Source organism: Tenrec ecaudatus, unplaced genomic scaffold, assembly GCF_050624435.1.
Source record: "Tenrec ecaudatus isolate mTenEca1 unplaced genomic scaffold, mTenEca1.hap1 Scaffold_123, whole genome shotgun sequence".
NCBI lineage: Eukaryota > Metazoa > Chordata > Mammalia > Afrosoricida > Tenrecidae > Tenrec > Tenrec ecaudatus.
The window spans coordinates 478142-499418 of NW_027457793.1; the positions used below are offsets into that span (position 1 = coordinate 478142).

General features: G+C 39.3%; 1 pseudogene; it reads left to right on the forward strand.

Annotated features, from left to right (window-relative positions):
- LOC142436008 (serine/threonine-protein kinase RIO3 pseudogene) overlaps window positions 1–17900 on the forward strand; it is a 30262-nt pseudogene extending 12362 nt beyond the window's left edge.
- Window positions 17901–21277: the final 3377 nt, after the last annotated feature.

Below are 21277 nucleotides of genomic sequence, written 5' to 3' on the forward strand. Positions count from 1 at the left end.
AGAACGTTCTTCATAAAATACTCCGTTCTTCAGTTAGATTGGTTTGAAAACATGATATTTACCTTCAATGGAGATTGAAAATTTTGAGGCCTTATGCACTTTATTCTACGAATAAATATTGTATATATAGGATGTGGATCCAGCGTTGAAAATGATATTTCAGAAACTAGTAAAATTGTTCCGTAAAGATAGAGTGGACTCTTGTTTAATGCAAACACCCTCAGATGGGAGCATGGTTTTGATCCCAAGGGGTGGGGGTGATCACTATTTAGCACAAGAAGTGTAGGCCAAGAACCTGACATGCCTTTCTTAACATTGATTCCACTTCTGTTTCAGAAAAAAGAAATATGGTCCAGTCTAGGGAGTTAGAAATCTCTTACTACTGCCTTGCACATTGAAGCATCACAAGGAAGAATTTCAACTTCTGGTTGGGTTATTAACCAAATCCATTGACCTGACTCCAAACAGGGTGAGCCACTCTGGGGTTTCAGGAGGTAGTGCCGGGCAGGGAGCTCGAGGGGAAATAGGAGAGCACCAGTGTACAAGGACCCAGGCTGTCCTGATAGTCAGGGTCCGAGGTCTTTGCTCATCTTCCTGAATGAGAGAATTCCCTGGGTAAGTAACTGTTATAATTGTATTTGAATTTAAGTTCTGAGCACTCCAACTTACAAAAGGCTCATGGCATAGTAGTTACAGATTGGGCTGTTTGTTAACTGCAAGGTCAGCGTTGCAGAATTACAAGTCAGGGTGTCTACTCTTATAAACAGTTAGTCTTGGAAACCCACAAAGGGCAGTTCCATCTTCTCATAGAGAGTCTCTGTAATCGGAATACACTTGATGGCAGTGAGTAGGGTTTTAGTTTTGGGTTGCTGATGACAGTGACAACTCAGTGTCTATTTGCTGTGTCCTCACTTTGATTAAGCTTCCATTAAATTCTCTCTGATCATTCACCAAGCAGGTAGATCATCTTCCCCGGGGTTAGATTGCCTTCGAAGTAGATTGCCTGCACTTCTTTCCAGCCAGCCCCACTCCACTTGCCAGCCTAGGTGTATCCTTGATGGAGGTCAACTTCCTGAGTACAGAACAGGGGACATTGTCATAAGTGTTACCTTGACTGGCTTTGTGTAAAGGCTCTGAATCTATCTTGTAAGTACCTCTATCTAATAATGTGCATGTGCTGATCATGGTCCCATTCCTGCTGCTGAAGTCCCATCTGTACCTGTAATGTATTAATCTGTCACCGAACGTCATTTGTGACTTGCATTTTTTTGTATACCCTATTTATTCAGGGTCCCGGCTATGAATCCTCAGTAGTTATTTTGACCTCGTGCTCATGGCCTCCCTTAATATATGATGTGTGTGTTGTTGTGCGTGCATGTGTGCGTGTGTATCTTTTGTTATCTCTTAAGTTTAATAAATGTTCTCCTTAAATTACATTTGGCATAAGGGTCACTTTTCTACCCTAACACACAATTTAGGATCATAACACAGTTCTCAACACAGTTCTTCTTTCCGACATTATCTTGACAGACATAAATGCGGATAAGGTCAGGCCCTGCAGCCTCCTGGTTTCTATCCTGAATGGGAAAATGTTACAAAGGATTTTTTGCTCTGCCCATAAATTCTCACTCCGCCCCTTAGTCTCAGACCAAATACACTCAGCACTGTGTAGGTTGGCAAATGTAGTTCCCCAGATAAATACTCATACGTACACCACTTCACCTACTAACCTCCTGGCCAAAGGCACTGAGCTCTCTTGTTCTGTGGCATGGGAATCCCACTGCTCTGTCTCAGTGTCTTGGTGCTGTTGCCACCCTGTCTCTGTATCTGCTTCTCCCCAATACTTTCTCTCTTGTGTCACAGTTCTCTGTCTTCTGCATTGAAGAGTTTCAATACCAGAATCTAGCATGCAAAGGCCCCACTCCTGGCTCTCTTTTTTAGATGGTAGTGAGATCCTAATTTCTGTCTCTGAAATGGCTCAATTAAACCTGATGTGATGTCCAATGTGACTAATTGACAGGTTAGGTTGTTAGACATCTTATTTGCCTAACTACAATGGTACCAGTCTATTGTTGGGGAAGCTGCCCATCCTCTTAAACCCGAAAAACCAAACTCAATGCTATCAAGTTAACACAGATTCATAGAGAGCTTATCTGACAGGATAGAGCTGCCCCTGTGGGTTTCAAAGACTGTATCTCTTTAGCAGAGTAGAGAGCCATGTCTCGCTTGGGAGAAGAAAGTGCCATCTTTCTTTTGTGGAGAAATATGTGGTTTCCAACTGCTGACCTTGGGGTTAGCAGCCCAACAGTCACCACTATGCCACCAGGGCTCCTTTGCTTCATTCACATTGGCGGGCGACAAACCCACGTAAATATTTGGAAGGAGTTAAGGGACCACAGCTAGAAAGACTGTGTACTTGTGTAAGCCAACGAGCAAATTCCATTAGGTACTACAAATAATGCTGCATTAAATCATTGCTTACCTTGGGATTGAAAAGTGCACTCATTATGGGGGGATATATACTTCTTATTTCTATTAAAAATATATAAATTTCAATCTAATATGATATATACGTGTTTATTTTGGAGCCCTGGTTTTGCCCCATGTATTAAGAGTTGGACTGCTAACCTCATAGTCGGAAGTATAAATCCCATTGGCTGCCTGTCTTGGCTTTAGTGTCTCAGAAACTCCATGCAGCAGCTTTATTGTGTCCTATCGGGTGCTTACATGTCTAACTCTACTTGATGGTGAGTTTTAAAATGTTTCTAAAGTGATTGTGCAATTTATAGTTCCTCTAGAAAATAATTTTCAATTTATAATAGCTTTTTATGTAGCCCATTTGAAATGTTTCCAAATGCTTTAACATAATCATCTTCAAATTTCATTGATTTGTCATTCTCCTTGAGAGTCACACAGTAAGAAATTGGTGGTTGTGTATGCTGTGAGATAGGGACCCAGCTCTTTTGTTTCTTCCTTTTGATATGTATGTTTGATTGTCCAATCTCTATTTTATAAAGTCATCTTTTATTCACATGTCTGAAAATTATGAATTTTAGGTTTTATTGCTCATGGTATAAGCATGTTTTTGTCACTCAATAAGGGCACCATTAACAGTACTGGGGACTTTTTGTAGGAAGAGGGACAGAACAGTAACAGCATCTGGACCTACAGGTTTTGTATTACTCACATTGTATTCTCCCATCAGCCTGCAGATTGTGCATCACCAGCAGCTTAGAGGAAAGAAGAAGTTCCTTATTTTGGTATTATTATTTCTGGGGTGTCTTCATGAAAGATTGAAATTTGTCAACATCATTAGAGCTGATCCTGATAAGACAAAAATAGAGCATCCAAGTTGCTGGCAGTGGTCTAAGCACCAAAGAAAATGAGAAATGATCAGGTGATTTTGATGTATTTTATCCTTTTCTGTATTTCCTACTGAAATCATAGGAACCTGTATAATATACCAATTCAGTTCATTGGAAAAGTAGAAATTTGAAACAGTAGAAATTATATTTAAACTTTGATTCTGATTTCAATATTGGGCTGGAGAAGATTAGGAATATGTTGATCATAGGAATAATACTAAACTACTGACATTGAGCATAAAATGTTGCTGAGGATTCTTTGGATGATATTAGCTTCCAACTCATAATTCATTATTCTATGGCCAACCCATGAGAATCATTCATATTAAGTACTATGCCTTGTTTTTAATGCGAAATAAGATCACATCTTTCAGAGAGTTCAGTATTCCATGGAATTTTTATCTGATAAGTTTCTTTATTGTTTTTTCCTGAAGGTGATATGTTATGTAATCTCCCAAACAGCAGCATCCTCATTAATGCATCTAAAATGGGCCTTGTAGAGCTTTCCTCTAGTTCCTAAGTGCTGCCGCGCCCCCTCCCCCCCACTCCCACTATCATGATCCGAATTCTACCTTGCAAGTCTGGATAGAGCAGAGTTTGTACACTGGTGCAGATAGGAGCTGGAGGCACAGGGAATCCAGGGCGGATGATGCCTTCAGGACCAGGGGTGTGAGTGGCGATACTGGGAGGGTAGAGGGAGAGGGGGTTGGAAAGAGGGAACTGATTACAAGAATCTACATGTGATCTCCTCCCTGGGGGACGGACAACAGAAAAGGAGGTGAAGGGAGACGTCGGATAGGGCAAGATATAACAAAATAATAATTTATGAATTATCAAGGGCTCATGAGGGAGGGGGGAGCGGGGAAGGAGGAGAAAAAAAAAGCAGACCTGATGTAAAGGGCTTAAGTGGAGAGCAAATGCTTTGAAAATGATGAGGGCAGTCAATGTACAGATGTGCTTTACACAATTGATGTATGTATGGATTGTGATAAGAGTTTTATGAGCCTCTAATAAAACATTTAAAAATAAATAAAACGGGCCTTGTAGCAATAGTGGTTTAAAACTGGTTGATAGCTTCTCACCTCCTCTAACTATAGATGTAGAGGAGAATATCAGCCATCAGTACCAGCTCTGATTCCTCTATGGGAGAGCTTAAGCATACACCTGTACCCTCCAATGGTTTTCCAGTTCTGACAGCAGTTACCTTTACCACAATTCACTCCTTCTCAGTTCACTAGTTCTTTTCAGTGGCCACATAGAAATTACAGTACAGAGTCATAGGTTCAAGTTTTATTAAGTAACAGAATGTAACTTGGTATCAGAATCAATAGGCTACACATTGGGATTCATAGTAAGGAAACATTAGGCACATTTGCTCTTCTTCAGGGCAGGCCTGTTTTCCCTGTCCTGAACAGTCATCTTTTCTTCTAAAGATAGGCTCATTTCTTACTTCCATCTGTATAGGCTCCTCTCAGCTCCTTGAGGATATCCTCCTCTTGATCTTGCCTGCCTGTTCCACTATCTTGGCTGAAAAGCCCTCTCTGGACTTTTCGCCATTGACTCCTTTGCCGTGTCTTTTCTGCCCCGGTCATTATCTTCATTGGACGGCTCTTGATCCATAAGTATTAAAGTTCCTTTTGCAGGAGCAGCAGTAGACCAGTCCCTATGAAGTAGAGATATAAGCTGTTCTATGATTTGCTCTGCAGTATTTCACAAAACTAAATATATATCAAGTTAATAACTCTTCAGGATGTGGAAGCTGGTGAGTCCCAAATCCATAGTTCCAGTATCAATCTGGAGAGTGCTCCTCATTAATGTGTTTGCCAAGACTGATGAACCAGCTGTCTCACAAGTTGAAGTTGTTGAATCTGGTCAGATAGTAGGTTGCAGGGGTCAGGAACCCAAAGGGGAAGGTCACACAGCATGCTGGGGCTGACAGAGTAGTGGAAACTCCCAAATCAGGTCATACATGTAGCACTCAGTTGCAAGGATGTCAAGGAAATACTTCCCGTATTTCTGGAAGCTGGCAAATCTTCAAACCATTGGTTCATTCTGAACTTTGTGGCTGCACAGGATAACAAAACTAAATCATTAGGTCAGATGATAGGCCAATATCTCACTGTCCCTTCTCAACCATGCCTGCAGGCAGTTCTCTCTCTCCCTCTGGCTTTTATTCTGGATATGATAGCTTCTTTGGCCATCCTAGCACCTTCACAGCCTAGGTGAGATTAGGTGGGCTTCAGAGGTCAAGGCAATGGCAATAAAACTAGGAGGGGCCCACTGGTGAGCTTGTGATGACAGGTAGCAGGTCCAAAAGGACCCTGTAATTAAAGTGAAGGCAATACTGTCCACAGGTGGCTGAGGAGAATTTGTCCTAAAGTAAACTAAACAAGAGATGTTTTTCCTAAGGTGGCCTCCAAGAGCTTCGAAAGTTGTTCTGTACTCAGGAAGGTTTTGCCTTTGAGCTTTCTGTTCTTTGTCCTTAATTATAAGTTCTTGTTCCTGATCCCGACTTTTACTTTGTTCATTAGTAAACCACTGTAGTCTGTGAGTTTTGTGTGACCATAGCAATGGATTATCATATCCGGAAATAAGACAAAGAGTGGTGTGGGAGGAATGACTTGTGTAAGAATTGACAAAAATGTTGGAGAGCTGAGGTATGTTTGACCTTTCCCATAGGGATCAGCTCTGAATTGAGCCTGATGCCTATCACCACTGAAGGTACTAGAGCATCTTATAATGGTGATACTGCTAGGCCTCCTAATTCCATTTCACAATGTACTGTAAACTTGTTTTTTAATATAAACTGGTATGTGTTTACCTACTGTGTGCGAGTATAAATGGGAGCTATTTCTAGCTCATTCAGCTAATTTCACTCTTACACAAAATTCTAATTTTATGAGTGGATGCATTAATATTTCCAACACTGGATCAGGTCCGCTGGAATGACTTTGTGATTGTGGAAAACATTAAAGACAGACAGACAGCAGGCACAGGAGCTCCTCTTCCCATGTCGGGACTGAGAGATTGAATATATTTTCCACTGGATATATATAATTGCATTTACAGATCTTTCATTAGGCATGCACGTCATAGAGTTAACATACTTAGTCTATGGGTACTATTACAAGCAGGTAACAACAAAAAATCAAGGAGGTGAGTTACTATCTTTACCTAATGCTACTTGACCTCGAAAACCCCAATCGACCCTTCCCTTTTCCCTCCCCAGTGATTTGTTACATTTATATTGGGTTGGCTATACAAGATGATTGCTCTAATCTACAGATAACCTTCAGATATAGTGAAATAGTCTAGTCCACACAAATGATTCATCTACTATGGTAGCTGCTTTAAAACTGCTCCTTAATTGAATGTTAATTTGCTGGGGTCAGGGGCGGGTGGGCACATTAGTTGGCCTGGAGAACGTGTATTTGCAAACATTTCTATTTCAGAACAGTGGAGATTTTTCTATGAATAGGGCTAGTATCTCGTGCTTGTGGTAGCGAGTATAGAAATAAGGTCAAATACTTTCTACTAATTCCTCGGTTTACCACACACTATGGAATGTACTAGCACAGAATAGTTTTTATTTCTGTTTTGCTTTCTTTACTGTACAATAATTTTTTAAAAATCTTCCAATGGAAATTACTTACCATATATACTTGAATATAAGCTGACGTCAGTATATGCCGAGGTACCTAATTATTACCTGGGAAACCAGAAAAACTGATGGACTCGAGTATAAGCCGAGAGTGGAAAATGAAGAAGTTAATGATGAGTTTCAATAATCCAAACAAATAAAAATAAAAATACTAAAAATTGAGAAATCAATGGGGTAATGTATTTAAATATTTATTTTTAACTAAAAAACTTAAATAAAAGGACAAGTCATTTGACATTAGTAAACCAGCACAGTAAGTTGAAAATAGGTTCAACAAGACCAATAAGATATTAACAATGATAGCTTAATAGTACTATTCCCTGAGCTCAATCAGCAACGAAGCTAAAATGTGAAGAGTTAAAATCCTTCAAAACTGGATCCCTAATCATCATCCATATCCCAATGCAGAGCTTCAGCTGGTGTGAGGTCATCATGGACGCTGTCCTCATTGATATTGCTGTCATCACCATCACTGCTGTCATTTTCACACAAAGCGCAGTCTTCACTGCCATCCATTGCATTACTAATACTACCACTGACTCGTGTATAAGCCGAACCCCATTTTTTCAGCACATTTTTTTGTGCTTAAAAACTTGGCTTATACACGAGTATATATGGTAATTAACTAGACTTCTCTGACTACAGGAATCACTGACATTCAACGATGTGGCTGTAAAGTTCACCTGGGAGGAATGGCTGCTCCTGAACCCTGCTCAGAAGACATTATATCAGGATGTGATATTGGAGAACTTTCACAACCTGGTTTCCATTGGTGAGGAGCATTCTAAAGTCATTGGTTTTTCCTATCGTATGTGTTAAAATCTTTGCAGTGTCTGTGGTGTTCTCAACGAGGTAGATTCTTGTTGCATTCTCTGGTCCTAAGTTAGTGGATACATTCTTCTACCCTTGAGAAAACACTATTTACTTTGTTCCTTTGAACATTTTTGTCCTAGAAATACAACATCCTGCACGCTTTACAAACCTTAGGTTAATGATGGTCTGTCTGATTCTGTAAGTTCTCATGAACAGGTTATCTAGTTGTCATCCCAGAAACTTTCTCTCAATTGAAACAAAGAGAACTGTGATCTGTATTAGAAACAAGCTACAGTACACTTTTTCATGTGTGTGGTCAAAATACCTTAAGGAGAATTGGCCAGGGTGGTTGATTCAACTGGTAGAAGGCCTCACAGCTATGATAGGTGTCGGATAATGCCTAAAAGTGTGTACTTGTTCAAATGTGATAGCCCAATTTTAGTGGAAGTTGAGAGAAGAACTCCTCTAGCTCTTCTGAGATTAGATTTCCAATTATTTGATTTTTACTATTGTATATTTGGTTCCATAATTTTCTTTCTTGAAGATTCTCATACCTTTTCCTATTTTATGTTCTTCTACCTTACTATGAAAGTCCGTCTTATACGCCTCTCTCCATACAGAGAACTTTCAATTTGTAACTGTTGTCCAAATACAGAACACTCTTCCCCTATTGAGTAAGAATGGTTTTCCCTTTGTAGTATCTCACCCCACCTTGGATCTTGAGCTCCCACCATAAGCGGGTCTCCATTGTGCATCCTTAGCTTCATCCCTTGGAGTTTCTACAAAGGTTTTGGTGTCCATTTTCTCATTTGGTCCCCTAACCCTTTAAAGTTTTCTTCATTCTGGGTGATATAAGTTCTTTCTATTTTCTAATACTGATGGTCAATTTGCCTTCTGTGTGGGAATTACTTAACAGACATGTTTCTCTATATTTTACTCCTTTTAGTGAAACAAGTTTATGACTTCTGTTAATTTTCAGATATCTAACATCATCTTCCCAGCAAGACAATTGTTATCAGTTTAGAATATCGTTTAGCACTGTACCTTCAATTTTTTTTCCACCTATAGGATTTTCTTTGAAGTTGTCTGCTCCTCTGATAATTTTGTAAGTGGAAAGGACATTTTTAACATCGTGCATCCTTGGATTTTTCACTAAACACTTACCTGATGTATATTCCTTACTATGCAGTATGCCTTCTTTAGGCCCACCCCTTCCTAACACGTCCAAAATGGGAAAGATGACCTTGCTGCTTTTAAAGAACTCTTCTGGCTCTATTTTCAACATTGAAGTTTTGGTGATATTCAAACATGCACGGTATAGTCAGTACTGCTCTTTTGTTTCTGTCTTTTGAGTAGCTTTTTGGTTTCCGTATGTATGATGTCTTTGTTGTAATCCCACAACTCATCTGGTCTCAGTTATTAGTCTTTAGTCATCAGTATTTTATTCCTCAAGATTATTTTTTATATTATCTCTAAACTCAAGTGAGGTAGATATTTTAGCTATTGTTGAGTTCTTTGAACTTTTCTTCAGATTCAACTTGGATTTGAGCATTTGATGATCTGTTCCACAGTTGATCCCAGGCCTAGTTTTGACTGATTAGCTTCTTCATCATTTCTTTCCACAGATGTGGTTAATCTGATTTTTCTGTAGTCCATTCAGAAAAGTTCATATATATAGTTTTTAATTTTGATGTTTAATAAGGAATTTGCTATGAATTCATCATTAGTTTCTCAAAATTTTATTGTTAATTTTGAGTGTCATTTCTATCACTCACACCACATTTTTCAACTACTGATACTTTTTTGAAATTTCACATTCATCAGTGTACATGATTGCATGGTCGATCAATTTCAGGCTATAAAACTTAGGTGAAATTTTCAATATAGATTTTTTTAAATTATTGTTTTGTGAACTCTTACAGATAACATTAGTTCAATCACATCAACCAGCATTACAAAATTGCTACCACAATCAGTTTTAAAACATTTTTTTTTCTTCTAGAACTCCTTGATATCGTCTCCCCTTTTTCTCCTTCCACCCCCACCCTTCAATTTCTTAATTGTGGGAAACAGAACCCGAATAAAAGTGTAAGCAGCCTCATCTCAATACTCCTGACCACAGGGCTTGGAAGACCAGTGTTAATGGTAAAGGAAATCATCCAGAGTCTAGAGGATATAGATAAAGTTGAAACTCCAGAATCTCCAGATAGAAACAGTTCTCTCTATGCTGCCCTCCATTAAGATGCTAGTATAAAACTGTCTCCTACAGGCATCTGACTTTCTCTCCTCAGCTAAAAGATGTCTAGCTTTAAGAGGAATCAGGCTCTCTTTGTTGCTATCAAAGAGTCAACTATTCCTTTGTCTCTTATATGCCTTCTGGATGGGTCCTAAGAGATGGTTGTGTAACTGAGGGGCAGAAATAAAAAGGGAGAGAAAAGTCTTTAGGCAGTCACCTCTTCCATGATGTCAGGTCTGAGCTGGATTGAGAGAATGTATTCTTTCACCACTTTATATAATCTCGAGGCTTGCAAACCTACCCCCACCCCTCAGCAAACACAGAGAGACTTACCTACATAACGAGGTGGCAGAGTCTTTACCGTGGAGGTCCCTGAGTTCCTTGATTGAGTAACTTAACACCACTGCTGAGGGCAGTTAGAGGCGAGTATCTTGTCCCCTGAGTGGGGAGAACAATAACAGAGTGTCTGCTCCTCTAGATAAAACTGGTGGCTATTAGATATTAGCCATATGGTCTTATGAGGTATCATTACAATGGGAGAATATTGTGAGAATGATGGGGATGAATTTTCATTAGGACAATATGACTGGGATGCTTCTCTAATCCACCTTCAGGCTTTTTATTCCAGACAATAGAGAATTTATCTGCAAATGGGCTCTTCCTGGTCCTCAATTTCACAGCCTGATATTTATCATGAAGTGTTCTAAAAGGATCAGGATATTCCAGATTCATACTTTGCCCATTCTGTTGTGTATTTGGCTGCTGAAGACTTTCATGTCTCACTACTACATAAACTCCCTACTAAATCACCTCGATCATTTATCAGCATTGGAGATGAGGACGCTGTACCCTGTTTTTGCTATCTGCTTTATCTTCCTTAATTTCACATGCTACTTCTACGGACCCATTTAACTGTGAGGCTGGATCCCACAGTTAATGTCTGCTTTAAGAGTTGGTACAAAAATGAAATAACAGTTGTAGTCATTGTTCTCACTTGTAGGCATATGAAAATTAACCCACCACTGGCAACATTGTACTTCAGGAAAGATCTTGCAATATACTTTATTGATGGTGAATATGACACCAGTTTTTAATTGGTAAATCTCAGCCTCATAAACCACTTGGTAATCTAAAAATAGCTAGTGCTTAAAGTCCAATAGTACATACACTATCAATTTTAAACATTTCGTTTTTACAATTTGCAATTTTTCTTGATAGTGTTCCATGCATTCTGTCGTCCAATTGTTAGTGCATGTTTGCAGGCAGCTATTTTTTCTCATTTTCACTCATGCCATGTCACCCACTGAAGGTCCCCAAAGCGTTACTCCATTCGCATCATTACTGTAGACTGTACTTTGGGAAGTTAGTACTTCTAAAGTGTTATTTCAGTGCCATTAAACCTGAAGGGCTCATGTTCTAGAAGTTAATCACCAGTTCTTTCTCCCAGTCTGTACTTCTGGAAATTCCACTAAGACCTGTGCACCATGTGTGATCCTGCAGGTATTTGAAATACTGGTGACATTGCTTCCAACACAGCAACCTGCACACCACCACAGGAAAACACTTGAAGATGAGTTTTATAAGCTAGACGTAGGCTTCACATAAACATAAGGATTATGTTTGTGTAACATAGTACCTCTCATATATACCTGTAAAATTGTGTTCTCCCAAGTTGAACATTCTGCATTTTACACGTTTCCAATTTGTCTAGTACCTAGTTGTCTTTCAGTAAAGATTGATGGAATGAATACATCTGACCTCTAGCATCTGAAATTAGAAGGCCTTACCACCTTGTGGTCTATGGGTCTCAGTGTCTTGCCTGTATTCACATTTTTTGCATGTTTTCTACAGTAACTGCATTTACCATTTGGATTGTTTACACAATTGTGTTTGTACCAATGGGCAAGAAACATGAAACATAGTATTTTATTTACATTTATATAAGCAGTTTGTCACTAAAGATCTACCTTGTATCAATGCATGTTTTAAGGGGTCCATTGTAAATCAATATGATGGAGTTTCTATGTTCTGTTTTTTTTTATAGAGACTCAGAAAGTTGATGATCATTTGGTTGAGCACTCGCAACATGAAAGAAGTGTGGAGAGAACTGAACGATGCTATAAATTTTATACATTTGAAAATATTCTTTATCAACACAAAAATAATTTTCCTGTAAAGGCAAATTATGAGATATTAGGCTTACATGATAAAATTGAAAAATCAGATTTGATCATTTTGGCATTAAATCAGAACAGTAGCAGCAAAATAAAGAAGTCAGTTGTTTTCAATGAAGACGAGAAAACTTTTCTCAATATTGAAGAAGAGCAATTTTGTACTGAAATGAAATTCCCTGAATGTGAAAACTCCAGTAGCATGAAGTCACAATGCATTCAGCATCAAGAATCGCACAAAATTAAGAAATCACTCATAGGTGATAAATGTAGGAAAACCCTCTTCAAGGAGTCTTTCCTCTGTGAGCATCAGTTCATTCATATTCTAGATAAGATCTATGAATGCGGTCAGTGTGGGCAAGAATTCAAGAAAGTATTCAAACTCACTGCACAATATCAAACCGCACATAAAGGACAAAAGCCATATACATGCTTGCAATGTGTCAAAACTTGTCACAGTAAATCATACCTCAAGGAGCTTCAGAAAACTCATGTGGCAGGTACCCCCTGTGTATGCAGTGAAGGTGGGAAAGGCTTTAACAGGAACAGTGATGTCACTGCTCATCAGCAAACTCATACTGCAGAGAAACCCTATGTATGTGGTGAATGTGGCAAAGTTTTCAGGCAGATGCGATGCCTGAGAGCACATCAGATATTTCACACAGGAAAGAAACCCCATGTCTGTGGTGAATGTGGAAAAGCCTTTACCTGGAAGACAAACCTCACTGTTCATCAGCGAACTCATACTGGAGAGAAACCCTATGTATGTGATGAATGTGGAAAGGCTTTTAACAGAAAGACAAACCTCACTGTTCATCAGCGAACTCATACTGGAGAGAAACCCTATATATGTGATGAATGTGGAAAAGCCTTTACCTACAAGACAAACCTCACTGTTCATCAGCGAACTCATACTGGAGAGAAACCCTATGTATGTGATGAATGTGGAAAGGCTTTTAACAGAAAGACACACCTCACTGTTCATCAGCGAACTCATACTGGAGAGAAACCCTATGTATGTGATGAATGTGGAAAGGCTTTTAACAGAAAGACAAACCTCACTGTTCATCAGCGAACTCATACTGGAGAGAAACCCCATGTATGTGGTGAATGTGGAAAAGCCTTTACCTGGAAGAGTAGCCTCATTCTTCATCAGCGATAAAAAAACCTTATGTATGGTGTGAGTCAGGTAAAGCTTTTAGCCAGAAGCGGTGCATGGGATATTCTTCCATTTGTTGAGGTCACTCTGGGTTTCTTGTAATAGTGTTCCATTGTTTTCCCCATATATTTTCTTTTAGTCAGGTATATCCCTAGATATTTCAATATGTGCTTGGCTATTTTGAAGGGTACCACCTTTTTGATCTCCTCTTTTGTGGTTTTATCCGATGTGTATAACAGTCCAATGGACTTCTGTTTGTTGACCTTGTATCCTGCCACTCTGCCAAACTCCTCTATTGCTTCCGGTATTCCCCTCGTGGAACTTTTGGGATTTTCCATATATAAAATCATATCATCTGCAAATAACAAAAGTTTCACCTCTTCCTTCCCCAGAGAATAACTTTGATATCTTTTCTTTGCCTTATGCTATTAGCCAAAACCTCCAGCACGATATTAAATAATAGTGGGGACCATGGTCATCGTTGGCTGGTCCCCTTTTTCAGTGGAATTGTATTAGTCTTTTCTCTATTGACTACCACATTGGCTGTTGGTTTTTCATATACAGCTTGTATTGTCTTGAGGAATTTTCCTTCCATTCCTATCTTGTCAAGCGGTTTAAACAGAAATGGGTACTGGATGTTATCAAATGCTTTTTCTGCTTCTATTAATGGTATCATGTGATTCTTACAGTTTTTCATGTCAATGTAGCGAGTGATACTAATGGTCTTTCGTATGTTGAACCATCCCTGCATCCCTGGTATGAATCCCACTTTGTTATGGTGAATTATTTGTTTTATATACATTTGTATTCTGTTGGCTAGTATTTTGTTAAGGATTTTTGCATAGATGTTCATTAGGAATATTGGTCTGTAGTTCTCAATTCTTGTGGGATCCTTGCCCGGTTTTGGTATCAGAGATACTAGCTTGATAGAAGGAGTTCGGGAGTTGGCCATCTTTTTCAATGTTCTGGAAAAGTTTGTGTAGGATTGGTGTTAGTTCTTCCCTAAATGCTTGGTAGAATTCTCCAGTGAAGCTATCTGGTCCAGGGGATTTTTTTGTTGGTAATCCCTTGATAACCTTTTCTATTTCTTCTATTGCTGTAGGTCTGTTGAGATTCTTGACATCCACCGAGGATAACCTAGGGAGGAATTGGTTTTCCAAGAATTTTTCCATATCTTCCAAATTGAAGAATTCATTGGATTTCAATCCTTCATAGTATTATGTGACTATCCTTTTGATTTCATTAGGGTTCGTTGCAATTACCCCTCTTTCATCCCTTATTCTTGCTATTGAGGTTTGTTCCCTCCTTTCATTGGTTAGGTTTGCCAGTGGTCTATCAATTCTGTTTATCCTTTCAAAGAGCCAACTTTTAGCAGTATTAATTTTTTCCATAGTTTTTTTATTTTCCCTCTCCTGAATCTCAGCCCTGATTTTTATAATTTCTTTTCTTTTGCTATTAGTAGGGTTGTCCTGCTGACTCTGCTATAGTTGTTGTGAATTTTGTGCCGGCATATCAATCATGAGTCTCTCTTCCTTTCTCAGGTGTGTGTGTTTTGCTATGAAACTTCCTCCGATGACTGCCTTGCTGTGTCCCATAAGTTTTGGGACATCATGTGCTCATTCTCGTTGGTTTCTAGAAATTTCTTAGTTTCATCTCTGATCTGCGCAATTACACATTCTTTTTGCAGCAGAGATTTATTCATCCTCCAATTGTTTGCTCTTGTTTTTTTTCGTCTTCCTTTTGTTGATTTCCAGCCTTATGGAGAGAGAGGTCTGTATTATTTCAATGTGCTTAAATTTATGTAGATTTGCCTTATGCCCCAGCATGTGATCTGTCTTCAAATATGTGCCTTGTGAACCTGAAAACAATGTGATTTTTTTGGGATTTGTATGAAAAGCTCTGTAAATATCTATTGGGTCAAATTGTCTAATTGTGATGGTTAGTTCTCTAGCCTCCTGTTGAGTTTCATACCCTGTGATTTATCTTTCTCAGAGAGTGGTGTGTTGAATTCACCCACTATAATTGTCGAGTCTGTGATTTCTATTTTAATCTTATGGAGTGTTTGGTTGACGTATTCAGCCGGTCTCTCATTCGGGGAAGATATGTTTACAATACTTCACCTACCATTTCCTTGAGCATCATATAGTGTCCCTCCTTCTCTTTCTATGGTTTGCACTTTGAGGTCAATTTTATACGAGATTAGGATTGCAACCCCTGCTTTTTTTTTTTTTTTGAATTTTTGTTTGCTTGGTATACCATTCTCAGCCTATTTTTGTCTGTAGCCTTGACATGTGTCTCCTGTAGGCAGCAGATTGATGGCCTGTGTGTTCTAAGCCAGTCTGCTAGTCTCAGTCTTTTAATGCCTGAGTTCAGGCCATTGATATTCAAGGTTATTATCTCCATCTGCGGACTCTGTGATGTCATTTTATACCTTTTGTGTTGGCAGTTTTCCTAATTTCCTTTCTCATTAGTGTGTTGTGCATGTGTTTGTGTGTATCATTCTTGAATGCTTTCCATCCTTACTCCAGTGCTATCTTGGGATCTGTTATCTCTTTATTGCCCTCTGGGTGAGGTTGTTCTATGTGGCGGTCTCTTATATATGCTTGGTGAGTGTTCTGCCCATACTGGGTTGGCAAGAATCTTTGGTAGGGCTGCATTTCTTCTAACGTATTCTTTGAGCTTTCCCTTGTCTCAGATGACTGTTACTTCTCCATCTATCTGGATCGGTAATTTGGCTGGGTAGAGTATTCTTGGGTTTGTTTTGTTTTCCTTCAATTTTTGGAACATGTTACTCCACTCTCTCCTCTTCCTCATAGTTTCTGCTGATAGGTGTGTGCATATTCTTATTTGGGAACCTTTATAAGTGATTGCTTGTTTTTCCCTAGCTACTCTCATGATTTTCTCCCTTTCCTCAGAGTTGGATAGTTTGAATATTATGTGCCTTGGTGACTTCTTGGGATTCAGTCTAACTGGTGTCCTTTCAGCCTCCTGAATGCTTGCCTCTTTTTCATTTATTAAGCTGGGAAATTTTCCTCCAAGAACTCACTATTATTGCAGATGATTTCTTTGTTGTGTCTTCCTCTGGTATGCCAATAATTCTGATGTTGTGCCACTTCATAGCATCCGACATAGCTCTTGGGTTTTCTTCAGCTTCTCTAATGATCTCATTAGATTTTTGTTCATGTTTGTTAAAGTCTGCTTGGCTGTCCTCCAAGTCACTGATGTGGTTCTTTGCTTCCTCCAGTCAGTTCTCGGGGTCCATGTTTCTGCTACTGGTTTTTGTTATCTCCTCCCTAAACTCCTGTATTTTCCCTTGGTGTATGGCCTTTATCTCCTCTATCATTTCATCCTTTTTCTGTATTGTTTCCCTCATATCATGTATGACTCCAAGCAGCACTCTTAAAATATTGGAAGACATATGGAAACAATTAGTCCAGAGGAAAAATGGACCACAGTCAACCTCAGCCTCCATGTATCTCAGACCAGAAGAACTAAATCGTGGCCATCTACCACTGCTAATTACTCTGAAAGGGATCGCAAAAGAGTGTCCTGAGTAAAGTGGGAGAACAAAGTGGAACAAAATCCAAAATCATAAAATAGACCAGGCTTTGCATGAACAAAAAGAGCATTCTACTGAAAAAGCAGTTGATCCTAAGGCACGTTTACTTATGTATAAAATGGTCAACTCTGGAGTATTGGAGACAATCACTGGCTGTATTATTACAGGAAAGGAATCTCTTGTCTTTCATGCATGTAGAGGGAGCATGGAAGATGAAAAGGATGATAGTAAAGTTGTACCTACAGAATATGCTATCAAGGTATTTAAAACAACACTTATTGAGTTCAAGAATCTTGACAAATATATTACGGATCATTAAAGATTTAGACTGCGTGAGTAAACTAAATCCACGTAAGATTATCCACATGTGGGCAGAAAAAGAAGTGCACTATCTCTCAAGAATGTAGAACATTGGAATTCCTTGTCCAACAGTTGTCATGCTCAAGAAACACATTTCAGTTATGTCTTTTATTGGCCACGATCAAAGTTTCTCTTCATTAAAAGAAGTAAAGCTCAGTAGTGATGAATTTAACTATGCACACTATGAAACTCTTGATATGATGCAGCAGTTGTATGAGTGTGCACTGGTCCATACTGACATCAATGGGTATAACATGCTGTGGCATGCTGGAAAGGTCTGGTTGATTGATGTCAGTCAGTCTGTAGTACCAACCTCACGGCCTGTAATCCCTGTTCTGGGAATGTAGGAATGTCTTCCAGTTTTTCCAGGAAGGAGGTGTTATGGAAGTTCTCAGTGAATGAGAACTCTTTAATGCTGTTTCAGGCTTAAACATCTCAGCAGATAATGAAGCTGATTTCTCAGCTGAGGTAGAAGCTTTGGAGAAAATGAGCAAAGATTATGTTCACAAGAATGGAAGGAAAGCTGCTTCATTTGTCAAGGATGACAGAGGTCCACCAGTACTACATAATGAATAACACCGATGCCCACTGCCTTTCTATGTTAGCAGTGACTGTGACCATGATCCTACAGGAAAAAATGTTCTCTATAGTTGGTATGAAAAATGAAAATTTGGTTTCACAAAAGCATGGAAACAGGCAAAACCTTTCATTGGAACATCATTAAATGGAATTGAATGGCACGTCTTCCATACTATAACACCCAAGGAGAGACATCATAAGTTTGTGGAGAAGATAAATGCATAATAACTACCTAAATATCCTGGCTCAAAAAGTTTCTTTAAATTTTCAATTTTTTTGCATCTACTTAATATGGTTAAATTGTAACTCACAGCTATAATGTAAATGGACTATTTGAAAGCATGGGCTATAAGATTTAAACCATCTTTGGCCCATTCTACGCTCTGTTTACATTTTATTCAAACTAGTTATTAGTTTTCTAGGGAAATATGGCAAATGAGAAATAGAGAATTCAATGGTAAAATTACCTTTAAAGCAGATCAGGAACCAAACTAACCAGCTGATTTGAGTGATCTGATCTTTAAATAGTCTCTAGTACTGAGAATGGCTGAGCCCTTCTGCAAGAAAAGCAAGCTCTCTGCTTTCCTCATTAGTTTGTTAGGATGAGGTTTACAAAGTACAACATGGTGAATCCTACTGTTACTATTAACTCAGATTAGAGAAAGAAAAAAGCAAAACATGTTAACCCTTAAATGCCAAATAAGTTGTTCTTAAACATTTTTATTTCTCTGATACTTTTTTAACTGCATTTCAGAAAACTGTGTTTGAGGTAGATACTCATTACAATCCTAAAATGTTTACTCTTAGGAAGCACAGGTTAAGTAGCTGGTGATTAGTGACAGAAATTCCAGAGGACTAATTTTTAAAAGCTTTAGCATTTAAATGTTTTGTTTTGTAACATTGGCTGTTTCACAAAGAGCAACAAACCATTGCTGCGTGAGATTCTTAAGTGTGTTGTGAACATGCTTTTTTAAAATTGAAAATGAAGAGATCGTTAGAAAAAATATATAGACCAGGCTTTCTGGTCTGACCGAGACTGGTGGAATCCCAAGACTCTGGCCGTTAACGACTCTTCACTCTTGGAACTGTGCTCTCTCCTCTGACTCAGGTTTCTGCCAAGTGACATGTAGGCTTGGAGGGGGAAGAACAACATCTGAGAGAGATGCACTCCTTAAAACATCCAACTGTACGAAATCGTAAGGTCAGCATTTTCTTATGGATAGAAACTTGTAAGCAGGGAGGGACAGGAAAGAAGCTTGAATAATAATGGAAAAACAGGGAGGGCGGAAGTGGAAAGAATGCTGGTACATCCTGGGGACTGCATCAATGTATGAATTGTTGAATGGAAAACCAATTTACTTTTGTTAAAAAAACAAAACATTTTAGCTGCAAAAGGTAGCTTTATCGTTTCTATTTGGTCACCAGCTTAGGGGAGGGACTCCTGGGCGGTGCCACTGTGCCTGGCCTGGCAGGTTCAGGTAGCGGGGCAAAGGCCAACTGTGAGGCAGAGGGCCCCTCAGGTGGCTCACCGCAGTTCCTAGTCGGGTTTGAGGGTGAGCCTCTCCAGAAGATACTTGCCCAGCCCACTCTGGGAGCTGGCCAGCCTGCGGAGGTTGGTTAGGTGGTCTCCCATCTTGAGTTTCACCTCCTCATCTAGGAAGTGGTTTTCCAGAAAGTCACAGAGATGGGGGTCAGTGTGAGTGGATCCCACATATGCAGGCCCAGAAGGGCCTGATTGAGGGTCTTCTCCAGGGCCAGCGCAGCTTCCATGGTGTCCAGGTTCTACCCCACTCATCTTCCCACGGCTTCTGCACCTCCTGGAAGAAGGCCTGGCCACCACGCTGGTTTTGCTGCTTTAAGAGATGTTCAACTCCCTCACGCTTCTCCTTTGCCAGCTTGCCGAAGAAGTGCCTCTTGCCTTCCAAGGCCACATCATTGTGGTCGAAAAAGAAGCCCAGAGGCCCGCACATGCAGGTTGACCAGAAGATTGACTCTGGCCTCAGCTTCAGTAGAATAATTTTCATGGATCTGAGACCTTTTGACTGGTTGGTTTGGAGGTCACCACACACAAAAGTGTCAACTGGTCCCAATAATAGGGGTTAATCAAGAAGTTCGCCCAGAACATTACGTCAGGAAAGGAAACTGGAGAGTGGTCGAATGGAGGTAGTGAGTCTCCGGATCTGTTCCGTTCAAACAGTTGAAGCAAGACAGATCCACAGGAACACATGGCGAGTTTCTATAAAATTTTAAATCAATAAAAGTTGAAAAAAAAAATGAAGAGCTCATGTTTCTTCAATGATTTCATGTAGGACAGTTACCGTGCAGCTGTATTGAGTGTGGGGATACTTTTACCTGTTTCTAAGTTTTCTTGACATAAAGAATCCCGCAAAACTGAAAAAGCTTTAAATTCAAATGTGGTTGGGAAGCCCTCCCCAGGGAGTCATGTGTCATCACACATGTCAATATAGTGACTTTGTATATGCCTTCTGTGGCGTCTCTCTTGTGTCAGTAAATACCAGTGGAATCCTAACTGATGTAGCTCTGGTGAGACGGCCTTTAGCCAGAAAGGAGTCAAGTGACAGTAGAGGATTAGAAACCATATAAATACAGTGAATGTGGCACTGTGCATGAATTTAGTGACTCTGGAAGTGTCTCCAGTGTCTAGCTACGTTTTATTTTATGTTCCACAAAGCTCAGGATCAACTTTTATGCACTGATTATACAGGAGGGCTGACAATATGCCTGCTTCATTGTGACTACATGCATATCCTGCGGGAAATCATGAATACAGAGACTGGGAAAGTCTGATTCATCCTATGTTTGTATATACATTGATATCAAGACCAATCTTATTTTACATTCGATCTCCCTTTTGACCCATGTTAATATAGTTTTAGTCTTTAAAAAAGTGGAGAGATACTCTGACCATAGACCAGGAATGTGAATGGCCTCACTGTCTTGCAGAATGCATTGGAAAATGGATTGTTGCAGATGCAGTTAGGTTAAAATATAGCCCTTTATCTTTTGAGCTCCATTATGACACGTTTTAAATCTATTGCAGTTTTTAATATTCCTCTTCCACTCAGATTTATCTTTTTAAATTTGTTGTTGTTGTTTAAAATAGATATTTCTTGTAAATGAAATCCATGATGCCTTGTTGTAGTAATGCTGGATCATGTAGGAATTCAGTTTCTGGTTACTTGTAAGTATCGCCATATCATTTTCCAGTGTCTGTATGTATTTACAAGTCACCAGCATTATATACGAGTTCAAATCCCTCTATATCCTCTTCAGCATTTGTTGTTTTCTGTTTCTTTGATTTGAGCTGACATTGTGGGTATAAAGCGTTCTCTCATTGTGATTTTAATTTGCAT